General features: G+C 37.0%; 1 long non-coding RNA gene across 1 annotated transcript; it reads right to left on the bottom strand.

Moving 5' to 3' along the window:
- Positions 1-3,201: 3,201 nt before the first annotated feature.
- LOC126827788 (uncharacterized) lies at positions 3,202-8,570 on the bottom strand. The gene is made up of 3 exons (XR_007682873.2): positions 8,305-8,570; positions 6,065-6,605; positions 3,202-4,494 (listed from the first exon to the last, which is right to left on the bottom strand). It is a non-coding gene; the product is annotated as an uncharacterized LOC126827788 (long non-coding RNA).
- Positions 8,571-9,895: the final 1,325 nt, after the last annotated feature.

Here is a 9,895-nt window from a genome sequence, read left to right as displayed (position 1 = left end):
TTAGTAAATAATAAATGTAGGCTACATTTATAACCAATGTAGTCTGTCATCAATATAGATAAATATTTGATTTTTAAAGTAGCCTACGGTAGTTTATTATTGAATTCACCATCGCTACGTCACGCAACACATATACACCCATGTTTAAAGTTGGTATCTTATTCTTACTGCTATTCAGTAAATTCTGTACAACCTGTTTTAGTTGACGTAGATTACATTGGCGATGAACGTCCATGTGCTAATTGAACAATGTTGCCGACATGGTCACCGATTCAAATTCAAATCGTGTTGGTCTGGCCCATATTAAATAGCATCACGGGTAGTCCGAGGGCTATAGAACTTCCACTCCCAGTCCCACTCAGAATAGTACTCTTGTGTGACAATTTGTCCGTATGTGGGAATTTTTGTTACCTTGGGAGCCTCCAAACCATTGAGATTTTCAACAATAATTTCTTTCGAATCGTAAATAGCAATATATCCATCCATAACAAATCCAATAGTCAGCATACATATTTCTCGCTTTTATTGGATTGATCCACCGGACTTTCGTCACCCACCGTTCCCCCTCTCTGGGAAATTCTAACTACGCCACTGGTATTATATACGGCAGTGGTTTAAGTGGGACACCCAATTAAATCTGAAGTAGTGATTCTTCTAGATGTCTAGAGATACTATAGATATAGCGCCGATATATTTCGACATGAGTAGAACGAAAGGACCAGTGCTAGAACAAACACCCCGGTAAGTTCTTTTTATTTATAGTAACTTTACTTTAGGTTGGAAGCTTTCGATAATATTTAATAAACTTGTCAACCCGAATTTCTCAAAAGTGTCCAGAGGAATCCGCTGAAATGTTATCTTGGTAAATTTGCATGCGCAGACTGAATTATATATTTTCAGCGAAGGAATAACAATCACTATACTAGTATTATACGTTGGATCAAATGATTTGGGAAGCATCGAATATATCAAGTGTGACCAGCCTTAAAACGTGTTATGTGCCAAATACTATCCGCATGACTTCAAAATGTGCCATTTTTACTTCAAAAGATTGAATTAAGATCAAATATTGCTAGAGATATAGATATATTATTTAAACATACATCATGTAAGAGCTAAATCTGCCTATTGCAGGTCATTCTTTAGGCCTAAAATGTTATCTAAATAATTAGACATTAATTAACTTATCCTGACCATAATCAACTCTCGATGGCATCGCTAGCCTGCGATGTTTATTGGATTAGGTTCCGATCCCCTGTTCGACTTCCATTCATAATTTAATCATGAAATGGATAATCGAGACTATGTTTTTTTTATCGTACTGACTTTAGTAATGATGATCGAGAATAGGCCGAAAATTCAATCGCTAAAATCTCGGTTCAGAGTGGATCAATTTGACTGAAATTTTCAGCAAATTCCCTTTACAGTATCTAGTTTTTAACTATTATAGTGAGAACTGCCAACTCTTTATCTAATCTCCCATAATATATCTTTAAGTTTTAAAGTCCGTGGCTTTAACCGTAGTGGTGCCACTTTCTTCACTGACACTGACGAATAAGAAAGAAAGCCACACTGTCACGTTTGCTAGTCGCGCTTTTGACTGCAGTGCGATCATAGCACCAGGACGTTTTTACAGGTTGCATTCACGTAGATGAAACGAATTGTTGCTCCGAACAAATTTGCATGCTGCACGCTTGCACACTAAAGAATGGGGTGGATAATAGGAGCAATTTATGGGTATCAGAGAGAGAGAGAGAGAGAGATGGGGTTTAACGTCCACTCGACACAAACTAGGTCATTTCGGGACTAACATATGGTTTAATTTTATTTCAATAATTCGCTTGCGCGTAGGGGTCTTTAGCAGTGGGAGGAAAGCGGAGGACCCGGAGAAAACCCACGAGGTTGGACAGGCGATCCTACTCCTTGTCACGTACAACCGGGGATTCGAAACCACACCAATTGCCTCAATGACAGGCTTTATGATACAGCGCGCACGTGCTAACCATTCAGCCATCCAACCCCCCCTTTATGGGTATCAATCCCCATCTTGAACATATATAACACATTGCGCATCATGGATACATAACGCATTACGCATCAAGGATATAAATGAAACGTCATACTGCTCCGACTGGGCTAATACGCCATACTGTGTGCTATGAGGGAAATTATGACCGGACAGCGGTTCTACTCTTATATCGAATTCCATTGCTATCATACTGTATGTTTGGATGTGATATGGGTGTGTGGATTTACTTTCAGATTTAGAAATTTTAAGCCTTTCAAGGAATATTATGCAGAGTTATGTCTTTTATAACACATTATGGCGCATGTCTTCCTTATAAGCCTGTATATGTGCAGAGGAGTAGAAAGTTAAACCCCATTTCATTTCACTTCAATGGTTTAATTGTTTGCTTTTTATTTGTAGTTTTCAGAATACAATGTCAACGATTGATGGACCACATATCATCAGATCTGATATGAAGATGACCATGAAACAGAAAGCTTTAGGAAGTGTTCGTTACGCTTTCCGAAAGTTTAAAACCAATAAAGGAATAGCCACCTATATTAAAAAAGAATTTGACAAAGTTTACAAACCGAACTGGCATTGTGTGGTCGGAACTGATTTTGGCAGTCAAGTGACGTTCTGCAGATTTACTTTTTTCCATGCTAATTATGGAGAAAGAGCCGTTTTATTATTCCAAACATAAAACTGAAACCAGGACATTGTTTATATCAATAATATTGCATTTAAAGAAATATAAACGTTTGTAATTTATTAAATAATTTTTTTAAATTTTTAGCTGTAGCTAATGTGCATGGATGGTTTAGCAGCATCGCATATAAATGGGCCGTTTTGGGTTAATTAATGTCTCAGGAATTTTTTAGTAACATGGTACTGTTAAAGATGTACCGATAATTCAGACCACATCATCCGTATGAACTGATATGAACAAGATCATTCGACTATATCTAAGGGGAAACAACTGTTTATGGCCGGAATTTATAAAATTGTAACTATTACCAAGAAATGAAAAATTCGTAATAATATAATGTCAAATTTTATACACAATATCCCGTCTAATGACACATCCAGCACAACAAATCGCTATACGATTATAAATGTATGATTTACTGTCAAAGATAATTCAAAAAACTAAAACGGTAAGAAAAAAAACACACAACAAAAAAACAAGCATGTATATGTATACAATTTATCAACGAGCAAATATAAATAACTATAATTTAATACAAATATAAAAGCAAACACAAAAATATTAAAAATAATCTTCCGCGCCTGTGTAAATAGTTTTCAAAATCTATATAAAATAACAACCGTTTCTAGAACATCTGATAACACTTCTCATTCATGGACGTCGTCTAGTTAATAAGGCTCGGGGCTAGAATAACAATAAAGCAAAATCAGCACCACAGAATTTCGATTTTGTTAGATGTCACATGTAAAATATATATTTTAAATGTTTTTTTTTTTGTTTTTGTTACCTGCTTTATCTCAGTTAATAATGGCGTGTATAAAACCTCTTTAAAAAATCCAATCACGTGCATGACGGTTTGTTTATGGTTTATTATTGTTTATGATTTGAATTACTTATACATGGGGCCACCGAAATTTTGTAAGTGCTTAGGGACTCTATGGGTCTTTATCCGGCCCTGCACAAGCCTAACTAGGTTCGAATTGAGAATGCGAAAATTTATAACACACAATGGGGTTATTTCTAAAATGGTGGTTATCAGATCTCTCGTTCAGGTTTTAGAGTAACGAAAACTGACGGTAATATTAGTTCTGGGCTTTTGTGTGATTGTCCTGGCGAAGATGATGAATGGAAAACCAGGTCTGTCGATAATGATCGTGGCATCAACGAAGGGAGAACTATATGCGGTGATTTACGCGTGCGAATACAATCTTTCGTATTTTGGCGGGAGTTTTGGACGTTATTTTTTCCGGCATTAATTAATTCTGGTGTACTCAGGTTTCGATCCCACACTTCAACCATTTTGCGTTTTTTTACTAGTTTTTTAGCTTCTCGCCTCCTTGTGGCTGACGGGGTTGTCTCTTTAACCTGTCTATCTATCAAAGGTTGAATGTCAACCTTGGCGCATCCGATACCATACTTCCCTAAAGCACTGCTCACACCCTTGCGTTTATTGATGGCCGCCATTCTATCCAAAATGTGTCTATGTGCAACGTAGTCCTTCAGATTACCTTTATGATGATCAATCTCACTTTCCGTTTTCCTGGTGAAAATCCCTCGAGCGGCTTCGACCTTCCCTTTAGAATATTCCAACTTACAGTCCTGGGAACGATTTAAAACACTGGTTAATTTAGCTCTAGTGTCAACCTGTCTGTGCAGAGCTTCCACGCGACTTTCTACATAAAATCCTTTGGTGTAATCATCATATACTACGCGACGAGCACGCATTGTCGTACTAACATCTGTATTCATTTTGAATTTATGGACAATCTCAGGCTATCTGAATAAAAAGAAAGGCATAGATTAATGGGTATCCTAGTATTGATAACAAATAAAATGATAAGACTATCAATAGATTCCCCAAATGCGTTTCGGTTAGTATGTTGGTCCCGGGTACGAACCCGGAAAGTCGGTGGAGCATAACATAGCTTTCGGATGGGACGACAAACCGAAGTCTCTTGAACATCATTGGCAACACGATAGAGATTCTCTAACAATTGGAAATCGCAACAAGAGTAGGTCGTAACGCAGTAAAACATTAAGCCTATTTCATTTCTCCATATTTTCACATCTTCTCTATAACTTATACAGACCCTCACGACACTGTGCAGATATGAATCGTTAAAACTTTTCTGTAACCCATCATTCCAAGCAGTATTAAATTTGATCCCTTACTGTATAATTTTAAGATCTGGAAATTAATTTGTAGACAGGATATCACTGTTTTAATAAGGGAAATATAATTCACAAAACCACACCTCAATGTCACAAGTTAAGAGGAAACTTACTGCAAATTGAAAGTCGTCTATGCCCTGCTTGAGTATAGTGTATGCAGGTCAAAATTCTATGGAATACAATTACTTATACTGAGCGACGTTTCGACTAGGCTTCTCTAGTCTTTATCAAGCAAGAGTATAGTGTAGTATATAATATGCTAATCATAAAATCAGAATCTCATGTGTCATGAACGGTTCCTGGCATGTAACAAATCGTCATTAATTACCGTCACACCCGATAAAATTGACTTAATGACATGGAATTAACTAATAATTATCATAATACTGTACACGAACAACTACATGTTGAGAGCGTTAATAAGCCTTTATAGCAAACTACAGGATTGATGAAGTTGTGTAACTAATCCGAGTAAGTTTATAACCAGTCTGGCTGAGGAGATATGAAACTCCCTATATACACGCCGAGATATATAGACACCACATGGATTATGAGAAGGTTACCATAACCTTCCCCTGAGGCCCTGACCCTAACACAGAATTTCCGACAGATGAATTTTCCTCGTGGGAATGACCTCCCAAACCAGATTCACCCCGCCCTCCCCTTCCTTCAACCGGGCTGGTGGCCCCAGTCTACAATCGGACTTAAAATAGACAACATAGACAACTAATATAATATATTATACTAGCTAACGAACTAACGACCAACACAAATCCAGATGGTACCTTGCACGATCTAGATATTCACGTTGATGGATATCATTAATTGTAATTATGGTATTCAACATCTAATAATATTACATATATCATAATCCGATCGTAGGTTTAATACGCTTGAACGCTAATGAACAACGTGTTTTCCACAAGCTTAAATAGATTTAAATATTCATTGCGCTTCCATGTCGTCATTCAAATATAGCAAAAGTCCCCTATTACAACACTTTGTGTATTAGCTCTAGACTTCCTGATCATCGATTCATATGAAAGCTGTAATTATAACGGGATAATTAAATTGCAATTCTGTGTTATATAAAGAACAGAAGGAAATAAATCCGTCGTTATCGAATTTTATTTTTTATCCATTTTTAAAAAAACATTTTTTACCGTAAAACTTACACCTTGACAAATTATATTTCGAAGACGGGGTTTTACTATAGTATCGTCACTCAGTTTTCCTATGTCATATGCCCTGTCTATTTCTTTGTTGTTTAGTTTTCCTGCCTACTAGCCGTCCACGACTGGTTGAGAGAAATTATCTTAAACACACTATCTTCTTCTACTTCAGATTTAGTTCAGTTCTTGTTGTAACCATGTTATAGATAGTGAGATCCGACTGTAGAACATATTTCCCCTCTAGATGACAGAATCTAACTAGATCACACACATTGCTTATAGTTCCCATTTATTCATGCTCGAGATAGCGGGGTTTCACTGTACATGATTACACCAAAGGTGTCCACCATGACTATTAATTAATCTGATCCCCGTGTTACAATATCTTTTTAATAAAAACTCCCCTCTCTAACAATATTAATACCAAAATTTAAACACTTCTATGGTAGATCACCGCAAACGCTTCTAGCTATTTCCAGTCATGTGGTTTATTTCAATCAATCACAGAAGACATGAAAGTGTTGTTACTTTTTTTTTCGTCTGTCTGAAAGGATAAATTTTATATTAAAGGACCACTAGATCCAAAACCCATATTAAAGGAATGAGCCAAACATGTGGTATCTTTTATTCTTATGTGTGCAACTACAATGCGATGTGTGCGATATAAGGTAGGAGAATGTTGTCGTGGCAGCGGCGTTTCTATACGTACATACTTCCATTTTGATTTCCCATGGTATCTTTAGAGCCATCGTCATAATCACTAAGCCACGGTGGCTTAGACTGGACACAAAGCAAATGAAATGGGGTTTAGAATTTCATTGTTCTGTGATGGAAATTTTGCCCGGACAGCGGCGCTTGCCCTTTTTCATTGAATTCCTTGCTTACACGGGACCTTGGTTTTCCGTCTCACCCGAACGAGTAGGCGCTGGAAAATCTCAAGGAATTTTGTCTGATGACACCTGGACCAAACCCGGGACCTTCTGATTTGTGAGTCGGTGCCATCGTCACCGAGTCATCAAGGCTGCGATGACGGATTGTAGCAAGATAAAAAAAAAAATGATTTATCTGCTGATGGCCCTTTAATATATTTATTGTGTAATCAGTTGAGATCGATGTAATGATAGTGCTATTTATTGGATCGTCTTGTCTGAAAATTGACGATAATAATAGCGATAATTTTATCTGGGCGAAATCAACAATAATTATAATACCCCTGCTTGACTTCACAACTTAAATACTCGGATTACAAAATCTATAAAGTAAATTAAAGTAAGGGTAGCTCCAGTAAAATGTTTAGATTTTGTGTATATAGGCTATATTCTAATGGATACTTGTAAATTAGTTACTTAAACAATATCTCTCAACAATCCCCAATGTTCATAGTTAAAACTCCTTATACGCAGACATTTTATCTCTCAACAATAATTGGCAATGTTCATAGACATTTTATGTGGGACTACATTGTCGTCAACTCTGTCAGTCCATCTAATAGGTCAAATTAGATATTTTGTTTCAAACTCAAACTGCCCTTGTTACCGAAATCTTGAATTCGATTTATGGTCAAAGGTTTTCGGATTTTTTCAATCAGCTTAAATTTATGTCTGGTTGAGGATTACAAGACGTAATTTAGAGACGGGAAACGTAAAACTAAAACCATTTGTGATATGCAAGATACTTGGGACATAACTTTATATTTTGTCATCTTCTCTGCCACGGGATAACTCATTGATTTAAAATATGCTTGTATAATGTTTAATAAAAGGCATGTCTTGATACGAATCATTATTTTCAAGCCTTAGAAACAGAATAAACAGAAAGTAAACAGTAATCAGTTTAGAAGGCGAGAACTTTGAAACTTAAAGGCCAGATGAGTCACCGATGATTTTTTTATGGTTGACTTATGTAAGATCACACTGTGTCGATCGGCAATGTAGAATTACAAAAAGTCATCCATTACTCAATAGATTCCTGTTAATATCCTGCGAGCAAGGAATATAAGCTTGATGTCTGTCCGAAATAAAGTATAAGTGTCCAAAATGTGACGACAATTGGGTGACTTAAAATAGGGATGGTGAGCAAAACTTGAAAACCCATAGGAAACCGCCTCTCCTACTTTCGACCCCCCCCCCCCCCAACTCCCCTCTTAATAATAATAATAATAATCGTTTTCTATAGCGCTGAACATTCAGTCAGTGTGACTGCTGTGGCGCTTTACCTTTCCACAATAAAGTAAATCAACTTACCTGTAATATTAAACTTTCAAGATGGCGAAATGTATAATGAATTCCTCACCGATATGAAATACGTCCCTTTTACCCTAACTTTGTCACACAATTGTCCGACTTTTTCTATTAATATTCCTATATTTATAATATCATTCGCATCGAGACAATAAAACCGGTATTGTAAACACACTACACGCACCTGCCCACCCGTATATTAATTAATGCACCTTTATAAATACATATTATAACTATATTCAATATCTCATCTGAATTATTCTTATATTAATACAGTGTTCTGACATGTACAATTAATCCAATAGCGAGTACAGAAAGCGAATAGGGTTTAAATGGAGCGTGTAATAATTGGGAAACTTGTCTCTATGGAGGTAATATACGACAACAATACGCATATGTCACAGATTAAAGGAGTTGTTTTTTTATAAGTATTCGTGTCTAAAATACCATGTTAACACTAAACGACTAGTGGGAGTGGTCCGATATTTTGAGGATTTAACGGAATCCTGTGTGATTGTTAATAACGATATCGATATGTCACAGCTTAAAGTTTTATAATTATTCATGTCTAAAATACCAAATTATGGCTGAACGACTATAAGTGGTAGTGATCCCGTGTCAGTGTTTATATATACATGTGTGTTTCGGTTTAAAGGCGAAGGGGCTTCTAAAATTCGCGTCTAAAATAAAATGTCACGGCTAAAAGATAGAGAGAACTCGGGTTTAACGTCATATCGACACAAACTAGGTCATTTCGGGACTATATTATTATTCAATTCTATTTCAAAACTGTCATTGAGTCAAGTGGTGTGGTTTTGATTTGTACGTGGCAAGGAGTGGGGTCACAAGATGCGTAGCTAGCCAACGACCAACGTGCCCATATCAGTATGGGTGCCCCATAGAGTCGAGTGACATTAGTTGGGCTGCCCCCCCACCCTTGCCCCCACCCCACTCCGCTAGATACGGGCCCGGGTCACCTGTCCAACCTCGTCAGATTATTCCTCCCACAGCTAAAAGCTATAGACCCCTACGTGCAAGAGAATTCTTGAAATACAGCTGAACCATAAATGACCTAGTCTGTGTCGAGTGGACTTTAAATCCAGTTTTTCCCTCTCCAAGTCATGAAATGTCTCAATAATGTATATTTGATTGGCTATATTACTTGCAAATAACGTGTCACTGTATTCAGACGGATATTTCAATGAGTAGGCCTAATACCCTATCCAGACTGAGTCGCATGTCATAATTTTCCGCCTAAGTTAATCGTTAATGGCAACTTTTGTCGAGGTAGGTGTGATACTATTGACATAAATATAAACCCTTTATAAAGCAGACAATTATACATTTGTACACGAAGCCACGATGATCAATTAGTATAGCGTTGGCTCACTAACCCGGGTTCGATGCCGATGTTAGACAAGACAGTTCCTCGGGATTTTTCAGTCTGGTTCCTCTTGTCAGTGTTGCAGAATGGATCACCTGGCATGAAAAAAACGTCTAGTTGATCGGAAGGGAAAGGCGGTGTCCTTTATGTGTAGGATAAAGCACGAGGGTGAGGTTATGCTGGGGAATGAAAGACTGAAGAAAATAACAC

Source organism: Patella vulgata, chromosome 7, assembly GCF_932274485.2.
Source record: "Patella vulgata chromosome 7, xgPatVulg1.2, whole genome shotgun sequence".
NCBI classification, from domain to species: Eukaryota; Metazoa; Mollusca; class Gastropoda; family Patellidae; genus Patella; species Patella vulgata.
Note: the sequence above shows the minus strand (reverse complement) of the source record. Positions and strands in the feature narration are given on the sequence as shown.